Source organism: Vigna unguiculata, chromosome 10 (assembly GCF_037176805.1).
Source record: "Vigna unguiculata cultivar grain cowpea cultivar isolate G323 ecotype 2 chromosome 10, ASM3717680v1, whole genome shotgun sequence".
Lineage (NCBI taxonomy): Eukaryota > Viridiplantae > Streptophyta > Magnoliopsida > Fabales > Fabaceae > Vigna > Vigna unguiculata.
The window spans coordinates 16,141,569-16,162,367 of NC_140801.1; the positions used below are offsets into that span (position 1 = coordinate 16,141,569).

At 30.2% G+C, this 20,799-nt stretch overlaps 1 long non-coding RNA gene across 1 annotated transcript; it reads left to right on the forward strand.

The window, feature by feature from the left end:
- The first annotated feature begins 18,572 nt into the window (after window positions 1–18,572).
- On the forward strand, window positions 18,573–20,083 carry LOC114165292 (uncharacterized). Its single transcript, XR_014985168.1, has 4 exons — window positions 18,573–18,633; window positions 18,958–19,015; window positions 19,802–19,842; window positions 19,925–20,083. It is a non-coding gene; the product is annotated as an uncharacterized LOC114165292 (long non-coding RNA).
- Window positions 20,084–20,799: the final 716 nt, after the last annotated feature.

The following is a 20,799-nucleotide window of genomic DNA, read 5'->3' on the forward strand; positions in this document are numbered from 1 at the left end:
CTATTTACTTTCATTATGCACTATTTTGTTTCATTTAATTAGATTTCAAATTTAGTTTTTACAAATTTATCTAGTTATTCTACGTGTTTCCCTCTACTAATCTTATTTGTTATTCACATCTCCTTACTTTAGTGTACTAATATTTCATTTTCATATGTTTTGTTTCAATACTTTTTGTGCAGGTTTGTGAACAGGAGGTCGTCACACATTACTCATGCCTCTCTATATACGTTTCAGTTTTATTTTTCTATTTTCTATATTCTACCGTTATGTTTATTTTGATAATTTTTTTCTATTATTGTGTATGTTTATTTTTTATTGATTAGATTTTGGTTTTCGTAATTTTCATTTTGCATTATGTTTGTTTATTTAATCAGATTTGAATTTTAATTTTTAGAAACATAACCAGTTTTTCTATGTGTTCTGTTTTATTAATATCATCTTACCCACATTAGTGTACTAACATTTAATTTTCTTCTTTTTTTATTGAATTCCATTTCTACAGGTTTGTCAACAAGTAGTAGTGAAAGATTGTTACTACTTCGGTATCAACATTTCAATATCATTTTTCTAATTCTTATACATTTCTTTTTTGTACATTGATAATTATGTTATGTTACATTAGTTTGTTTAAGTAATTTTCCATTGATTATATGATGATTCTATTTACTTTCATTATGCACTATTTTGTTTCATTTAATTAGATTTCAAATTTAGTTTTTACAAATTTAACTAATTTTTCTACGTGTTTCCTTCTACTAATCTTCTTTGTTATTCACATCTCTTTAATTCAGTGTACTAATATTTCATTTTCATATGGTTTCTTTTAATACTGTTTGTGCAGATTTGTCAACAGGAAGTTGTCATACGTTATTCATGCTACAGATGTTTTGGTTTTGTTTTTCTATCACCTATATTCTACCGTTATGTCTATTTTGATAATTTTTTTCTACTATAGTGAGTGTTTAATTTTTATTGATTAGATTTTGGTTTTGCTAATTTTCATTTTGCATTATGTTTGTTTATTTAATCATATTTGAATTTTTATTTTTAGAAACATAACCAATTTTTCTATGTGTTCTCTTTTATTAATATCTGCTTACCCACTCTAGTGTACTAACATTTGATTTTCATCTGTTTTTGTTTAACTGCATTTCTACAGGTTTGTCAACAAGTAGTTTTGAAAGATTAGGTATCAACATTGCAATATCATTTTTCTAAGTCCTACACATTTCTTTTCTCTACATTGATAATTATGTTATGTTATATTAGTTTGTGTAATTAATTTTCCATTGATTATATTATGGTTCTATTTACTTTCATTATGCACTATTTTGTTTCATTTAATTAGATTTCAAATTTAGTTTTTACAAATTTAACTAATTTTTCTACGTGTTTTCTTCTACTAATCTTCTTTGTTATTCACATCTCCTTAATTCAGTGTACTAATATTTCATTTTCATATGGTTTCTTTTAATACTGTTTGTGCAGATTTGTCAACAGGAAGTTGTCACACATTACTCATGCCTCTCTATAGGCATTTTGGTTTTGTTTTTCTATCTCCTATATTCTACCGTTATGTCTATTTTGATAATTTTTTTTCTATTATAGTGTGTGTTTAATTTTCATTGATTAGATTTTGGTTTTCGTAATTTTCATTTTGCATTATGTTTTCTTATTTAATCAGGTTTGAAGTTTAATTTTTACAAACATAACCAGTTGTGCTGTGTGTTCTGTTTTATTAATATCTTCTTACCCATTCTAGTGTACTAATATTTAATTTCCTCTGTTTTTATTTAATTCCATTTCTACAGGTTTTTCAACAAGTGGTAGTGAAAGATTGTTACGACTTTGGTATCAACATTTCAATATCATTTTTCTAAGTCTTATGCATTTCTTTTTTCTACATTAATAATTATGTTATGTTACATTAGTTTGTGTAATTAATTTTCCATTGATTATATTATGGTTCTCTTTACTTTCATTATGCACTATTTTGTTTCATTTAATTAGATTTCAAATTTAGTTTTTACAAATTTAACTAATTTTTCTACGTGTTTCCTTCTACTAATCTTCTTTGTTATTCACATCTCCTTAATTCAGTGTACTAATATTTCATTTTCATATGGTTTCTTTTAATACTGTTTGTGCAGATTTGTCAACAGGAAGTTGTCACACATTACTCATGCCTCTCTATAGGCATTTTGGTTTTGTTTTTCTATCTCCTATATTCTACCGTTATGTCTATTTTGATAATTTTTTTCTATTACAGTGTGTGTTTAATTTTCATTGATTAGATTTTGGTTTTGGTAATTTTCGTTTTGCATTATGTTTGTTTATTTAATCAGATTTGAATTTTAATTTTTAGAAACATAACTAATTTTTCTATGTGTTCTCTTTTATTAATATCTTCTTACCCACTATAGTGTACAAACATTTGATTTTCATCTGTTTTTGTTTAACTCCATTTCTACAGGTTTGTCAACAAGAAGTAGAGAAAGATTAATACTACTTTGGTATCAACATTTCAATATCATTTTTCTAACTCTTATACATTTCTTTTTTCTACATTGATAATTATGTTATGTTACATTAGTTTGTGTAATTAATTTTCCATTGATTATATTATGGTTCTATTTACTTTCATTATGCACTATTTTGTTTCATTTAATTAGATTTCAAATTTAGTTTTTATAAATTTAACTAGTATTTCTATGTGTTTCCTTCTACTAATCCTATTTGTTATTCACATCTCCTTACTTCAATGTACTAATATTTCATTTTCATATGTTTTGTTTTAATACTGTTTGTGCAGGTTTGTGAATAGGAAGTTGTCACACATTATTCATGCCTCACTATAGACGTTTTGGTTATGATTTTCTATCTCCTATATTCTACCGTTATGTCTATTTTGATAATTTTTTTCTATTATAGTGTGTGTTTAATTTTCATTGATTAGATTTTGGTTTTGGTAATTTTCGTTTTGCGTTATGGTTGTTTATTTAATCAGATTTGAATTTTAAATTTTAGAAACATAACTAGTTTTTCCATGTGTTCTCTTTTATTAATATATTCTTACCCACTATAGTGTACTAAGATTTGATTTTCATTTGTTTTTGTCTAACTCCATTTCTACAGGTTTGTCAACAAGTAATACTGAAAGATTAATACTAGTTTGGTATCAACATTTCAATATCATTTTTCTAAGTCCTACACATTTCTGTTCTCTACATTGATAATTATGTTATGTTATATTAGTTTGTGTAATTAATTTTCCATTGATTATATTATGGTTCTATTTACTATCATTATGCACCATTTTGTTTCATTTAATTGGATTTCAAATTTAGTTTTTACAAATTTAACTAGTGTTTCTATGTTTTTCCTTCTACTAATCCTATTTGTTATTCACATCTCCTTACTTCAATGTACTAATATTTCATTTTCATATGTTTTGTTTTAATACTGTTTGTGCAAGTTTGTGAACAGGAAGTTGTCACACAATATTCATGCCTCTCTATAGACGTTTTGGTTATGTTTTTCTATCTCCTATATTCTACCGTTATGTCTATTTTGATAATTTTTTTCTATTACAGTGTGTGTTTAATTTTCATTGATTAGATTTTGGTTTTGGTAATTTTCGTTTTGCATTATGTTTGTTTATTTAAGCAGATTTGAATTTTAATTTTTAGAAACATAACTAGTTTTTCTATGTGTTCTCTTTTATTAATATCTTCTTACCCACTATAGTGTACTAACATTTGATTTTCATCTGTTTTTATTTAACTCCATTTCTACAGGTTTGTCAACAAGAAGTAGAGAAAGATTAATACTACTTTGGTATCAACATTTCAATATCATTTTTCTAACTCTTATACATTTCTTTTTTCTACATTGATAATTATGTTATGTTACATTAGTTTGTGTAATTAATTTACTATTTATTATGTTAATTCTCTATTTACTTTCATTATGCACTATTTTTTTTCATTCAATTAGATTTCAAATTTAGTTTTTACAAATTTAACTAGTTTTGCTATGTGTTTCCTTATAGTAATCTTATTTGTTATTCACATCTCCTTAATTCAGTGTACTAATATTTCATTTTCATATGTTTTGTTTTAATACTGTTTGTGCAAGTTTGTCAACAGGAAGTTGTCACACATTATTCATGTCTCTATAGACATTTTGGTTTTCTTTTTCTATCTCTTATAATCTACTGTTGTGTCTATTTTGATAGTTTTTTTCTATTATAGTGTGTGTTTAATTTTCATTGATTAGATTTTGGTTTTGGTAATTTTCATTTTGCATTATGTTTGTTTATTTCATCAGATTTGAAATTTAATTTTTTCAAATATGACTAGTTATGCTATGTGTTCTGTTTTATTAATATCTTCTTACCCACTCTAGTGTACTGTCATTTGCTTTTCACCTATTTTTGTTTAATTCAATTTCTATAGGTTTGTCAACAAGTAATAGTGAAAGATTGTTACTACTTTGGTATCAACATTTCAATATCATTTTTCTAACCCTTATACATTTCTTTTTTCTACATTGATAATTATGTTATGTTACATTAGTTTATGTAATTAATTTTCCATTGATTATACATTATGCACTATTTTGTTTCATTCAATTAGATTTAAAATTTAGTTTTTACAAATTTTACTAGTTTTTGTCGGTGTTTCCTTCTACTAATCGTATTTGTTATTAACATCTCCTTACTTATATGTACTAATATTTCATTTTCACATGTTTTGATTTAATACTGTTTGTGCAGGTTTGTCAACAGGAAGTTGTCACACATTATTCATGCGTCTCTATTGACGTTTTGGTTTTGTTTTTCTACCTCCTATATTCTACCGTTATGTCTATTTTGATAATTTTTTTCTATTATAGTGTGTGTTTAATTTTCATTGATTAGATTTTGGTTTTGGTAATTTTCATTTCGCATTATGTTTGTTTATTTAATCAGATTTGAAATTTAATTTTTAAAAATATGACCGGTTATGCTATGTGTTCTGTTTTATTAATATCTTCTTACCCACTCTAGTGTATTAACATTTGGTTTTCATATGTTTTTGTTTAACTCCATTTCTACAGGTTTGTCAACAAGTAGTAGTGAAAGATTGTTACTACTTTGGTATCAACATTTCAATATCATATTTCTAACTCTTATACATTTCTTCTTTCTACATTGATAATTATGTTATTTTACAATTATTTGTGTAATTAATTTTCCATTGATTATATTATTGCTGTATTTACTTTCATTATGCACTATTTTGTTTCATTCAATTAGATTTTAAATTTAGTTTTTACAAATTTAACTAGTTTTTCTCTGTGTTTCCTTCTAGTAATTGTATTTGTTATTCACATCTCCTTACTTAAGTGTACTAATATTTCATTTTCATATGTTTTATTTTAATACTGTTTGTGCAAGTTTGTGAACAGGAAGTTGTCACACAATATTCATGCCTCTCTCTAGACGTTTTGGTTATGTTTTTCTATCTCCTATATTCTACCGTTATGTCTATTTTGATAATTTTTTTTCTATTATAGTGTGTGTTTAATTTTCATTGATTAGATTTTGGTTTTGGTAATTTTCATTTTGCATTATGTTTGTTTATTTAATCAGATTTGAATTTTAATTTGTACAAACATAACCAGTTGTGCTATGTGTTCTGTTTTATTAATATCTTCTTACAACTCTAGTGTACCAATATGTGATTTTGATCTGTTTTTGTTTAATTCCATTTCTACAGGTTTGTCAACAAGTAGTAGTGAAAGATATTTACTACTTTGGTATCAACATTTCAATATCATTTTTCTAACTCTCATACATATCTTTTTGCTACATTGATAATTATGTTATGTTACATTAGTTTGTGTAATTAATTTACTATTTATTATATTAATTCTCTATTTACTTTCATTATGCACTATTTTATTTCATTCAATTAGATTTCAAATTTAGTTTTTACAAATTTAACTAGTTTTGCTATGTGTTTCCTTATAGTAATCTTATTTGTTATTCACATCTCCTTAATTCAGTGTACTAATATTTCATTTTCATATGTTTTGTTTTAATACTGTTTGTGCAGGTTTGTCAACAGGAAGTTGTCACACATTATTCATGTCTCTATAGACATTTTGGTTTTCTTTTTCTATCTCTTATATTCTACCGTTGTGTCTATTTTGATAATATTTTTCTATTATAGTGTGTGTTTAATTTTCATTGATTAGATTTTGGTTTTGGTAATTTTCATTTCGCATTATGTTTGTTTATTTAATCAGATTTGAAATTTAATTTTTAAAAATATGACCGGTTATGCTATGTCTTCTGTTTTATTAATATCTTCTTACCCACTCTAGTGTATTAACATTTGATTTTCATCTGTTATTGTTTAATAACATTTGTACAGGTTTGTCAACAAGTAGTCGTGAAAGATATTTACTACTTTGGTATCAACTTTTCAATATCATTTTTCTAACTCTTATACATTTCTTTTTGCTACATTGATAATTATGTTATGTTACATTAGTTTGTGTAATTAATTTTCCGTTCATTATATTATTGCTCTATTTAATTTCATTATGCACTATTTTGTTTCATTCAATTAGATTTCAAATTTAGTTTTTACAAATTTAACTAGTTTTTCTATGTGTTTCCTTCTACTAATCTTATTTGTTATTCACATCTCCTTAATTCAGTGTACTAGTATTTCATTTTCATATGTTTTGTTTTAATACTGTTTGTGCAAGTTTGTCAACAGGAAGTTGTCACACATTATTCATGTCTCTATAGACATTTTGGTTTTCTTTTTCTATCTCTTATATTCTACTGTTGTGTCTATTTTGATAGTTTTTTTCTATTATAGTGTGTGTTTAATTTTGATTGATTAGATTTTGGTTTTGGTAATTTTCATTTTGCATTATGTTTGTTTATTTCATCAGATTTGAAATTTAATTTTTTCAAATATGACTAGTTATGCTATGTGTTCTGTTTTATTAATATCTTCTTACCCACTCTAGTGTACTGTCATTTGCTTTTCATCTGTTTTTGTTTAATTCAATTTCTATAGGTTTGTCAACAAGTAATAGTGAAAGATTGTTACTACTTTGGTATCAACATTTCAATATCATTTTTCTAACCCTTATACATTTCTTTTTTCTACATTGATAATTATGTTATGTTACATTAGTTTATGTAATTAATTTTCCATTGATTATACATTATGCACTATTTTGTTTCATTCAATTAGATTTAAAATTTAGTTTTTACAAATTTTACTAGTTTTTCTCGGTGTTTCCTTCTACTAATGGTATTTGTTATTAACATCTCCTTACTTATATGTACTAATATTTCATTTTCACATGTTTTGATTTAATACTGTTTGTGCAGGTTTGTCAACAGGAAGTTGTCACACATTATTCATGCGTCTCTATTGACGTTTTGGTTTTGTTTTTCTATCTCCTATATTCTACCGTTATGTCTATTTTGATAATTTTTTTCGATTATAGTGTGTGTTTAATTTTCATTGATTATATTTTGATTTTGGTAATTTTCATTTTGCATTATGTTTGTTTATTTAATCAGATTTGAAATTTAATTTTTAAAAATATGACCGGTTATGCTATATGTTCTGTTTTATTAATATCTTCTTACCCACTCTAGTGTATTAACATTTGATTTTCATCTGTTATTGTTTAATTCCATTTGTACATGTTTGTCAACAAGTAGTCGTGAAAGATATTTACTACTTTGGTATCAACATTTCAATATCATTTTTCTAACTCTTATACATTTCTTTTTGCTACATTGATAATTATGTTATGTTACATTAGTTTGTGTAATTAATTTTCCGTTGATTATATTATTGCTCTATTTAATTTCATTATGCACTATTTTGTTTCATTCAATTAGATTTCAAATTTAGTTTTTACAAATTTAACTAGTTTTTCTATGTGTTTCCTTCTACTAATCTTATTTGTTATTCACATCTCCTTACTTCAGTGTACTAATATTTCATTTTCATATGTTTTATTTTAATACTGTTTGTGCAGGTTTGTCAACAGGAAGTTGTCACACATTATTCATGCCTCTCTATAGATGTTTTGGTTATGTTTTTTATCTCCTATATTCTAACGTTATGTCTATTTTGATAATTTTTTTCTATTATCGTGTGTGTTTAATTTTCATTGATTAGATTTTGGTTTTGGTAATTTTCATTTTGCATTATGTTTGTTTATTTAATCAGATTTGAATTTGAATTTTTAGAAACATAACTAGTTTTTCTATGTGTTCTCTTTTATTAATATCTACTTACCCACTCTAGTGTACTAACATTTGGTTTTCATATGTTTTTGTTTAACTCCATTTCTACAGGTTTGTGAACAAGTAGTAGTGAAAGATTGTTACTACTTTGGTATCAACATTTCAATATCATATTTCTAACTCTTATACATTTCTTTTTTCTACATTGATAATTATGTTATTTTACATTTGTTTGTGTAATTAATTTTCCATTGATTATATTATTGCTGTATTTACTTTCATTATGCACTATTTTGTTTCATTCAATTAGATTTTAAATTTAGTTTTTACAAATTTAACTAGTTTTTCTCTGTGTTTCCTTCTAGTAATTGTATTTGTTATTCACATCTCCTTACTTAAGTGTACTAATATTTCATTTTCATATGTTTTGTTTTAATACTGTTTGTGCAGCTTTGTCAACAGGAAGTTGTCACACATTATTCATGTGTCTCTATAGACGTTTTGGTTTTGTTTTTCTATCCCCTATATTCTACCGTTGTGTCTATTTTGATATTTTTTTTTCTATTATAGTGTGTGTTTAATTTTCATTGATTAGATTTTGGTTTTGGTAATTTTGATTTTGCATTATGTTTGTTTATTTAATCAGATTTCAAGTTTAATTTGTACAAACATAACCAGTTGTGCTATGTGTTCTGTTTTATTAATATCTTCTTACAACTCTAGTGTACCAATATTTGATTTTGATCTATTTTTGTTTAATTCCATTTCTACAGGTTTGTCAACAAGTAGTAGTGAAAGATATTTACTACTTTGGTATCAACATTTCAATATCATTTTTCTAACTCTCATACATATCTTTTTGCTACATTGATAATTATGTTATGTTACATTAGTTTGTGTAATTAATTTACTATTTATTATATTAATTCTCTATTTACTTTCATTATGCACTATTTTGTTTCATTCAATTAGATTTCAAATTTAGTTTTTACAAATTTAACTAGTTTTGCTATGTGTTTCCTTATAGTAATCTTATTTGTTATTCACATCTCCTTAATTCAGTGTACTAATATTTCATTTTCATATGTTTTGTTTTAATACTGTTTGTGCAGGTTTGTCAACAGGAAGTTGTCACACATTATTCATGTCTCTATAGACATTTTGGTTTTCTTTTTCTATCTCTTATATTCTACCGTTGTGTCTATTTTGATAATTTTTTTCTATTATAGTGTGTGTTTAATTTTCATTGATTAGATTTTGGTTTTGGTAATTTTCATTTTGCATTATCTTTGATTATTTCATCAGATTTGAAATTTAATTTTTTCAAATATGACTAGTTATGCTATGTGTTCTGTTTTATTAATATCTCCTTGCCCACTCTAGTGTACTAACATTCGATTTTCATCTGTTTTTGTTTAATTCCATTTCTATAGGTTTGTCAACAAGTAATAGTGAAAGATTGTTACTACTTTGGTATCAACATTTCAATATCATTTTTCTAACCCTTATACATTTCTTTTTTCTACATTGATAATTATGTTATGTTACATTAGTTTATGTAATTAATTTTCCATTGATTATACATTATGCACTATTTTGTTTCATTCAATTAGATTTAAAATTTAGTTTTTACAAATTTTACTAGTTTTTCTCGGTGTTTCCTTCTACTAATCGTATTTGTTATTAACATCTCCTTACTTACGTGTACTAATATTTCATTTTCACATGTTTTGATTTAATACTGTTTGTGCAGGTTTGTCAACAGGAAGTTGTCACACATTATTCATGCGTCTCTATTGACGTTTTTGTTTTGTTTTTCTATCTCCTATATTGTACCGTTATGTCTATTTTGATAATTTTTTTCTATTATAGTGTGTGTTTAATTTTCATTGATTAGATTTTGAGTTTGGTAATTTTCATTTTGCATTATGTTTGTTTATTTAATCAGATTTGAAATTTAATTTTTAAAAATATGACCGGTTATGCTATGTGTTCTGTTTTATTAATATCTTCTTACCCACTCTAGTGTATTAACATTTGATTTTCATCTGTTATTGTTTAATTCCATTTGTACAGGTTTGTCAACAAGTAGTCGTGAAAGATTGTTACTACTTTGGTATCAACATTTCAATATCATTTTTCTAACTCTTATACATTTCTTTTTGCTACATTGATAATTATGTTATGTTACATTAGTTTGTGTAATTAATTTTCCGTTGATTATATTATTGCTCTATTTAATTTCATTATGCACTATTTTGTTTCATTCAATTAGATTTCAAATTTAGTTTTTACAAATTTAACTAGTTTTTCTATGTGTTTCCTTCTACTAATCTTATTTGTTATTCACATCTCCTTATTTCAGTGTACTAATATTTCATTTTCATATGTTTTATTTTAATACTGTTTGTGCAGGTTTGTCAACAGGAAGTTGTCACACATTATTCATGCCTCTCTATAGATGTTTTGGTTATGTTTTTTATCTCCTATATTCTAACGTTATGTCTATTTTGATAATTTTTTTCTATTATCGTGTGTGTTTAATTTTCATTGATTAGATTTTGGTTTTGGTAATTTTCATTTTGCATTATGTTTGTTTATTTAATCAGATTTGAATTTGAATTTTTAGAAACATAACTAGTTTTTCTATGTGTTCTCTTTTATTAATATCTGCTTACCCACTCTAGTGTACTAACATTTGGTTTTCATATGTTTTTGTTTAACTTCATTTCTACAGGTTTGTCAACAAGTAGTAGTGAAAGATTGTTACTACTTTGGTATCAACATTTCAATATCATATTTCTAACTCTTATACATTTCTTTTTTCTACATTGATAATTATGTTATTTTACATTTGTTTGTGTAATTAATTTTCCATTGATTATATTATTGCTGTATTTGATTCAATTAAAGGTGGTTTTTAGCTTGCAAAGATGGCCTAAATTTTTAACTAGCCAATTCAAGCCCACCCTTCTTGGCTTTTCAACCATTTCAAAACTAACATGCTTTAGTGCTGGTATGACTTTGATTGGTGAATGTATGTATATAATATATAGATGTGTGATTGATGAGTATGTTTCCTATCTATTGTGCCTTGTATGAACGAAATCGTATGAAATCCCCTTCTGTTTACGCTGCTTTCCGCAAAACTCTAGGTTTTTGCCCAAAAACCGCCTGGCTGGCATGAATGTGCCGCCAGGCGACACATCAGAATTGACCCAGTTTCTGGGTTCTGCTATGAACCACCTGGCGACGATGAACTACCGTTACGCGGTGCGACGATGTTCTACACGATTTTTGTGGTGTTGTGATGCAGAAGTCATTGCGATTTCTGGAATTGGTTGGTGTATACTATGTTTGATTTTACTAATGCAAATTGAATAATGGGATTTGGTGATAAAATTTCATATCAAAGGTGTGGCATAACCATGGAATTAGTGATAAAGGTGGAGAAAAGTTAATTAGGAATTGATTTATATGTCTGATTATTAAGTATTCGTATCCATCTATGTGCATTTTATTTTCTGGATATGCATAAGGGTTCGGCCTAGTGGAATAGTGAGATGGGTTGGGAAAAATGTAAGGGTTCTTCGCACAGAGGGAAAAATTGGGAAGTTTCCAGGACTTGTTACATCGCCTGGCGGTGCATTATCTACCGCCAAGCGATAGTTGGGGGCTTTCCAGCTTGGTGTTCTGATGGTGTAGAGGCCGAGAGTGGTGTATGGGCTCTTGTGATAAATTTAGGTGGACAAGAGTATTAAACTAAAGTTGTGGTAAGTGGAAGGCTATAACGAAAAGAATATGAAGGTGTATAACTTATTAGTATGTGAGAGTGGGGTTGCATATGACATTATGAACATGATAAGGAATGATGTTGATGGTCAATAAGTTTGGGGGTTCTGGGAAAAGGTAATGTTTTGTTGGATATAGAACTATGATTTTTTGACACTTACTATCTATTAGGGTAAGGTTTAAATCTTAAATTGGTGTAGCTTTAGGTGAAAGAGATTGAATAAAAGGTTGGCATCATTTCAATAGGGAGGTAACAGGTAGTTTAATTATTTATGTACTGGAATTGGTGGACCTTTTCCATGAGCTTCATTGAGGTATTATGCAATGTTAAAGGACTTGGTAAAATCATAGGATTTGAATAAGGGAATTGAGAGTTATGAATGATAGACATTCGAACCCTGTGAGAACTGTAGATTACCAAGAGTCTAACCTTGAGTGACGAGTGTATTTATGGACTTTTGGAAGTACTTTAGTCTTTAAGCCAATCTGTTTTGGGGTGCTAAATCAGTAGATATCGCTACTAGTATAACGCCTGGTGGCCCGGGTGTATGTGCCAGGCGATAGGACCTCTAGGGAAGTCCTTGCACTGCGTGGCGCCTGGCGGCAAGGTGTGTTCCACTAGGCGACAGACCTTGAAACGGTGGGGTTGTCTGGAGCTTGGCGCTTGGCGACGAGGATGTTTTGCCAGGCGGTCTGCATAGGTTTTGTCTAGAGGCGGTTAGGCTGCACTAGACTATAATGTTGTGGTTAGTGGCTTGTATGTGTTGTTTTCACGCAGTGATGCGATACTTGGATGGTGGTGAACACGTGATGGTATAAGCAGGGAGGTTCATATCCTCATACTTTCGTGTGGGGATACGAGCGAGGTAGGTTCATATGTTCCGTGCTCACACTTGAGAGATGCTGCATGCGGGGAGGTACGTAGTTGGTGGATCACGTGTGTTGAACTACGAGCGGGCAAGTCCGTAGAGCAGGACTACAAGCGGGGAGGTTTGTAGAGGCAGGACCACGAGCGGGCAGGTTCATGTGAGCATCATAAATCCTAAATCCAAGGCTAAGTATTGTGTGATTTGAAGGTTGAAAAACCTTGGGGTATTAAGGTCTTGGCCAAGAACTGACTAGACTAAATTAGTTGGGTAATTGATATTATTAATGTATGTATTATTTTCATTATGAGCTCACCCATTTTGTTTGTGATTGGCGATGATCATGTGATTCGTTACACGGGAGCAGATGATGATACAGGTGATGCTGAGGATGCTTAGGCGACGGAGTGAGGGCTAGCTAGGATTAGAGTTAGGGATTTTTATTATGTTTTTATGATTTCATATTTTTGGAGATTGTAATGTTTTTTTTCTATTACTGCTTATAGATTTTGGCGCGATGATTAAACATTTTAACTTTTTTCGCATTTGGGAATAATAATATCGCGACGTATTAATTTCATTTTTTTTATTTATTTATTTAATTAAGTAATATTCCTTAGGGATGTTACACCTCCCGCAAGCTGGAGAGGAGTTTCAACCATCTCTAGCTTGGACAAGTTTGCATGGAATAGCCAAGGGGGAAGAGCTTTAGTGAAGATATCAACAAGTTACCGAGATAATGGAACTAGAAGAAGTTTCATTAATCCTGCTTGTATCTTTTCTTGAACCAAATGGCAATCGATCTCCAAGTGTTTCATTCTTTCATGAAAGACTGGATTTGCAACAATGTGTAAAGCACTTTGATTATCACAATAAAGTGTTGCTGACTTAGAACACTGGATTTTGAGATCATGGAGAAGTAAGTTAACCATTGCAACTCGCAGGTAGTAGTAGCAAGGGCTCTATATTCTGCTTCGGAGGAAGAACGAGACACGATATTCTATTTTTTGGTTTTCCAAGAAATTAAAGAGTTCCCTATGAAGAAACAATAACCTGTGACTGATCGGCGTGTGAATATGCAAGTTGCCCAATCGGCATCACTAAACCCAATTAGGTGGATAGGATAATTCCGTTTGAAGTAGAGCCCCTTGGTTGGACAACCTTTCAAGTATTTAAGAACTCTTATTGCAGCACCTAAATGAGACTTTGTAGGATTTGCCATGAACTGACTTAATTATTGAGTCGTAAAAACGATGTCTGGACGAGTCGTTGTGAGGTAAATCAAACGACCAACAAGGCGCCTATAGGATAGGCGATCATCAAGTAATTCACTCGAATTATCCTATGTTAAACGAAGAGAACTATCCATAGGAGTGGAATCTGAAAGCAACCCAAGGCAGCATTTTCGTTGAGATACAAAGATGCCATCATCAAACCAGCTTACTTCTAATCCTAGAAAATATTTGAGTTCCCCCAAATCTTTAATTCGAAAATTGGATTGAAGTATATGTTTGAGCTTTGTTATTTCAGTGGAAGAGTTGCCAGTTAAAACAATATCATCAATGTATATCAATAAACCAGTAAATTCCCCTTTTTCATGCTTGATAAACAAGTTGTGATCGGCATGTGATTATGAATAACCAAATGAGAGAAGAAGGTTAGAGAGTTTCTCATACCATTTTCGACTTGCTTATTTTAGGCCATAGAGAGATTTCTTGAGCTTGAAACACTGTAAGGATTCGTACCCATATAGACCTTGAGGAATCTTCATGTAAACCTCCTCAGACAAGTCATTGTGTAAAAAGGCATTACTAACATCCAGTTGCTGCAATTCCCAATTGTTTATGGAATTTAGGGCAAGGATAACTCACATGGTGATCATTTTAACCACTAGAGAATCCTTTCGCAACAAGCCTCGCCTTATATCGCTCCACACTCCCATCTGGTTTCCTTTTGAATTTGTAAACCCATCTACATCCTATGGGCTTTACATTCTTAGGAGTTTCCACAATCTCCCAAGTTTTGTTCAACTTTAAAGCCTCAATTTCATCCTTCATGCCTTCTTTCCAACAAGGCTTCAAAATTACTTCTTGATAGCTTAGGGGATCAATCTCAGAAGTTAGGTTCATGACATAATGATGCTCAAACTCATTAATGGAAGAAAGAACATATTGGATAGGATACTTACACGTTGACGATGATTGATTTGGTTTGGTCTCTAGGTTGTAGCAAACAAAATCTATAAGTCGAACATTGGGTTTAGAGCTACGAGTGGTTTGTCTTGGTATGAAAGGAATAGGGTTTGGATGAGGTGAGGAAGAGATATGTGGCGAGATTGACTAGGATGGAGAAGAAGATGGCGAAATTTGTAGAGAGGATGAGGTTGTTGGGGAAGGTAAGGTTTGAGGTAAAATGGGAGTCTTTGATGGAAGTTGGTCCTGAGGTGTAAAATTATTGTGTTAAGGTGTAAGTTGGAGAGGATCAATGTCATGGAAGGTCTTTGTTTGTGGAGGAAATAACTTTTCTTTTTCTTGGGCCTCGGGTTTGTTATTAAAAGGAAAATGGGACTCATAGAAGATAACATCTCTAGAGACAAAAATGTCTTTATTTTGTAAGTCTAAAATAATATAACCTTTTGTGCCAAATTGATAGCCGAGAAAAACTTCTTTTCTAGACCTAGAATCAAATTTCTGTTTGGGCCCAGTGGTTGATGCATAACATAAAGAACAAAAAACTTTAAGCATGGAAAAATCAGGTTTTTGGTTATGCAAAAGTTCGTAAGGAGTTTGTTTCTTTGTAACTAGTGAAGGTATACGGTTAATAAGATAAACTGCATGTTTTATTGCATAAGACCAAAAATGTTTGGGCAATTGAGATTGAAACATGAGAGCACGTGCCACATTAAGAATATGTTGGTGTTTTCTCTCAACACGCCCGTTTTGTTGAGGGGTATAAACACAAGTAGTGTGATGTATAATCCCTTTTGAAGCAAAAAAATCTTTAAGAAAAAATTTTGGACCATTATCCGTCCTAATACATTTTATTTTGGAATCAAATTGATTTTCAATTAAAGAAATAAAATTTTGAACATGTATTTTCACTTTGGATTTTGATTTCAATAAGACAATCCAAGCATAACTACTAAAATCATCCAAGATAGTTAAAAAATATTTTTCACCATGAATGGAGGCCTTAGAAAAAGGCCCCCAAATGTCCATGTGCACTATATCAAATTTTTTTGAAGCTCTACTATCACTAAGGCAATAAGGCAATTTTCTTTGTTTTGCAAAATGACAATGACAAATGTCACAATTTTCATTAATATGTTTTGGAATAAAAGGGAATTGTTCACATAACATATTTAATCGGTTTCCCGAGATATGTCCTAATCTATAATGCGAAAGGTTGGAGTTTGAGATGGTATTGGTAGCACTTTCATTAATAGAAGGTTTCTTTGTTGAAAGAACCTTGGCTTCTTTGTTGACTTATAGATGATAGAGACCTTATTGAAGATTATCCAAACGAGAGAGTTGGGCCCTGTTACATCAGAAGAATTCTTTTGTTGTTGTGGTTGGAGCAGGGACATTAGGGTTTGATATTGGGCCTGGGTTAATGTTATGGGGCCTCCCTCCTTCTCGAAACTGTTGCCTCCCTCAGTTGGTTCGATCACAGCTGCATTGTTAATGGAGGAAGAGCTAAAGGCATCGCGATTGAACTTTGGCCTCCCTGGGTATCGAGGATGACTAAGGGGATAGCCATGCTTTCCCCAACACACGTCAATGGTATGTCCAGGACGGTGACAATAGGAGCATTTCTTAGTGGAGGCCCCTTTGAGAGCGGAAGAAGGACCAGAGCCACACCCTTTGCCGAAGAAAGAGTGATTAGCTGAATTTACAAAGGCGTTGGGTTCAGTAGGTGAAGATAAAACGAGTTGGCGTTCCTACTGGACAACCATGGAGAAGACGCGGTTGATAGCAAGGAGAGGATCCGTCAAAAAGATTTGGGAACGCACAACAAAGAAGTGTTCATCCAGAACTTTGAGGAATCAGATTATGAAATCCTGTTGGTGGTAATTTTTGACAAGACACAAGCAAGAAGAAAAGGGTTTGTAGTTATTGAGTTCTTCCCAAAGGGTCTTCAATGCGATGTAGAACTCATAGACATGACGAGTTCCTTGAGTGGTGTCCTGATTGTAAAACAAATCTAATACTATATACAATTGGGAACTAACAAAAGGCAAGATTTTCAATTGAATAATATATCTGACCTACTTCTCAATTCAAATTTTTATCTACAAAAGGTAAAAACGCTGATGTGTCAATCTCTCAGCATTTTGAAGTCTGAAAAAAAAATGGAAAAGAAATTGAAAACCGAAAGTTTTAATTAAAACTTCTTTCTCTCTCTTCCTCAGTCTTCTCACCTTCCTCTTTCTCAATTCTTTCTCTCTCTTTCTCATTCTCTCTGCGACCACCTTCTTTCTTCTTTCTCTCTCTTTCTCATTCTCTCTGGCACCGCCTTCTCACTTCTTTCTCTCTCTGTCTTTGTTTCTCCGCGTTCATCATGGTTTCTTTGCCTTTCTTAGCTTCTTCTCTAACATCTTCTTCTGTTCATCTTCTTCTTTTCATCGAGTTGTTTATAAATCGCAAAAAAACGACTATGGAGATGGTTTATATTTTTTTCTGAGCTTTGTTCTGTTCATCTTCTTTTGTTCATCATTTTTTTTCTTTACAGGCTTCAACTGACGCTTACAAAGACATGCATCCGAGATTTGCCGTTCATCTGTCCATTTTTTTTGTGGATATCTATTTTTCTTCTTATATTTGTCAGATCTAACTTTTTCATGCGTTTTTTTACAGGTTTAAACCCAGAAGTCATATTTATTTTGATTTTTCTCAAGCAAGCATCTCATTTTCTTCTTATATTTTGTCAGATCTAACTTTTTCATGCGTTTTTTTACAGGTAAGAACCCAGAAGTCAATTTTATTTTGAATTTCTCAAGCGAACAACTCATTTTCTTCTTATATTTTGTCAGATCTAACTTTTTTCATGCGCTTTTTTACAGGTAAGAACACAGAAGTCGATTTTATTTTGAGTTTTCTAAAGCGAACAACTCATTTTCTTCTTATTTTTTGTCAGATCTATCTTTTTCATGCGTTTTTTTACAGGTTTAAACCCAAAAGTCGTTTTTATTTTGAGTTTTCTCAAGCGAACATCTATTTTTCTTCTTATATTTTGTCAGATCTAACTTTTTTATGCGCTTTTTTACAGGTTTAAACCCAGAAGTCGATTTTATTTTGAGTTTTCTCAACCAAACAACTCATTTTCTTCTTATATTTTGTCAGATCTAACTATTTTTCATTTTTTTACAGAACTAATATGGTTCACTGAGACATATGGTTTTATTACGCAGATTTCGTTTTCATTTTGACCTTTCTCAAGCGAACAACTCATATTCTTCTTTTATTTTCTCAGATCTAACTAATTTTTTCCGATGATGGTATTTTCTAGGATTGCTACATGTCTAATATGGTTCACTGTGACAGATTTAACATCAGGTTTATAAAAAAAATTTATCTAACTATTTTTGGCGTTTATGTACTTTGATCTAACTGTTTCTTATATTTTTCTTCTGTTTACATGCTTCAAATCAAGATTTCAAACTGATTCAAGAGTCTTTTTCGCTGTACAACTTAACTGGTAAGTAATTTGTATCAAAATCTACCTTTTTATTTACCAATTTATCTGTATTTTTCCACCTTTTACAAGCAACCCGTTCATCTTCTTCATTTTTCTACCTTCAACTCTCTTGGTGTCATTTTTTTTTCGTTCATGGTATTTTTTTAATAATGCATTCTATCAGCAGATCTTTTTATTGTTACCCGATTTACGTTTTTATTTGGACATTTTTCAAAGAGTTCATCATACACTATATTTTTTCAAAGTTCTACACCAAAAAGAGTTAATCTAACTATTTTTTCCGTTTATCTACCTTGATCTAACTGTTTTTTCTTCTGGATACAGGCTTCAAATCAAGATTTCAAAGTCATGCACGAGTCTTTTTCGCTTTACAACTTAACTGGTAAGTAATTTGTATCAAAATACCTTTTTCTTTACCAATTTATCTGTATTTTTCCACCTTTTACAAGCAAACCCTTCATCTTCTTCATTTTTCTACCTTAAACTCTATTTGTGTCATTTTTTTTCATTAATGGTATTTTTTAATAATGCACTGTATCACCAAATCTCTTTATTTTTACCCAATTTTTGACTTTATTCGGACATTTTTCAAAGAGTTCTTCACATTTTTCCAATCACCGTTTACTCCATCAAAACCATTTCGTTTACAAAACGTTTTGTATTCCAACCCCTTCAAATACTGCTTCGAATTTTTTCCAAATCAACCTGTCAATCAGTATTCAAACGCATTAAATTTCACACTGCTCGAGATAATGATGAATAAACTGCTCCATCATCTGCCACACGTTATAATTACTAAACTTTACTATATTCCAATATTAAATGCCCCTTCCTGAAAAAAATCAACATTAGTAAATTACATTAAATAATTCTTCTTCTACTTTTACGACGCTTCATAATTCTTTTTTTTAACGTATTATTTTTTAATTCGTATTTATTATCCTGTACTTTTACCAATTCAGACTGTCCAGTATGTACGGATACTTCCAATAGCTATGATTTCTCCTATTCTTTTTATATATATATATTCCCTATGTTTACCAATTCACAGTCAGACATCTGATTTTTCTACTGTTACCCATTTTCTTCTCTTACAATTATACTTAATCACCAACCTATTCTCCTGCAATGGAATCCATGCTCACACCATAATCCATACTTTTTTCAGAAATGGTTGGCAGATTCATTTCTATGTTTTTGAAAGACCAGGTATATTTTTTGATTCAAACTCATGTATTTTTGTTATTTATATTTATTTATTTCTTTATTCTTAACTTGCTAATCTTTTAAGGACTTTGGACACGTCGACCGAGTGTTCATAATACGCTGTTGGAAGGACCTTGCTACTAAATGGATTGTTGTTGATTACCAAAGTAATGTTCACCATGTTACTTACAACATGGATATTCACACTCCAATGATTACCCAAGGCTGGAACCAACTAAGATCTTTCTATGGAGATCATCAACTCTCTACAGAGGATCACCCTGAATTGTTTTTTGAAATTGAAAGTGAAAGAACAAGCAGAGATATCAAAGTTCTTTATCCATTTTTTTGGTATTAAAGTTGAAAACTTTGTATGTAATTTTGTTTGAACTTCTTATATATATCAATATATAAGAAGATTTCAATTGGACTCTTATTTTGTATGCAGTTATTATATATCTCAATATAAAAGTTATATTTTATTCTCTTTTACTATATGTATTTTCCTTTTTTGTATTAGATTTTGTTCGACTTCATTTTAGTCAATATAAATTAGTTTTAATTAGAAATTGAATTTGTACTATACCTAGCCAAACTCAAATCAAGTAAATAGTACACACGTTAAAACCGCATACCGCCTAGTACCCGGACACAACCAGCATTAGCCATCTAGGCAAAATACAACCAGCATTGACCATCTAGGCAGGTAGCCGGCCAAAACCGACTACTTGCCTAGAAGATTAACCCACCTCAATACACCTTGGTAACCTGTTTTAGGGCCAGGCCCACTCATGGCCCAAGCTGGGGCCCAAGCTAGAGCCCAAGTCAAGGCCCAGCCCATGAAATGGTCAAACGTCATTAATGTCTATAAATACACGTGGACCCCATCATTTAAAGGTACGCTTTTCATTAATTGCTGATTTGACTCTTGAGAACTTTGACTTACTTGAGCTTCGGAGA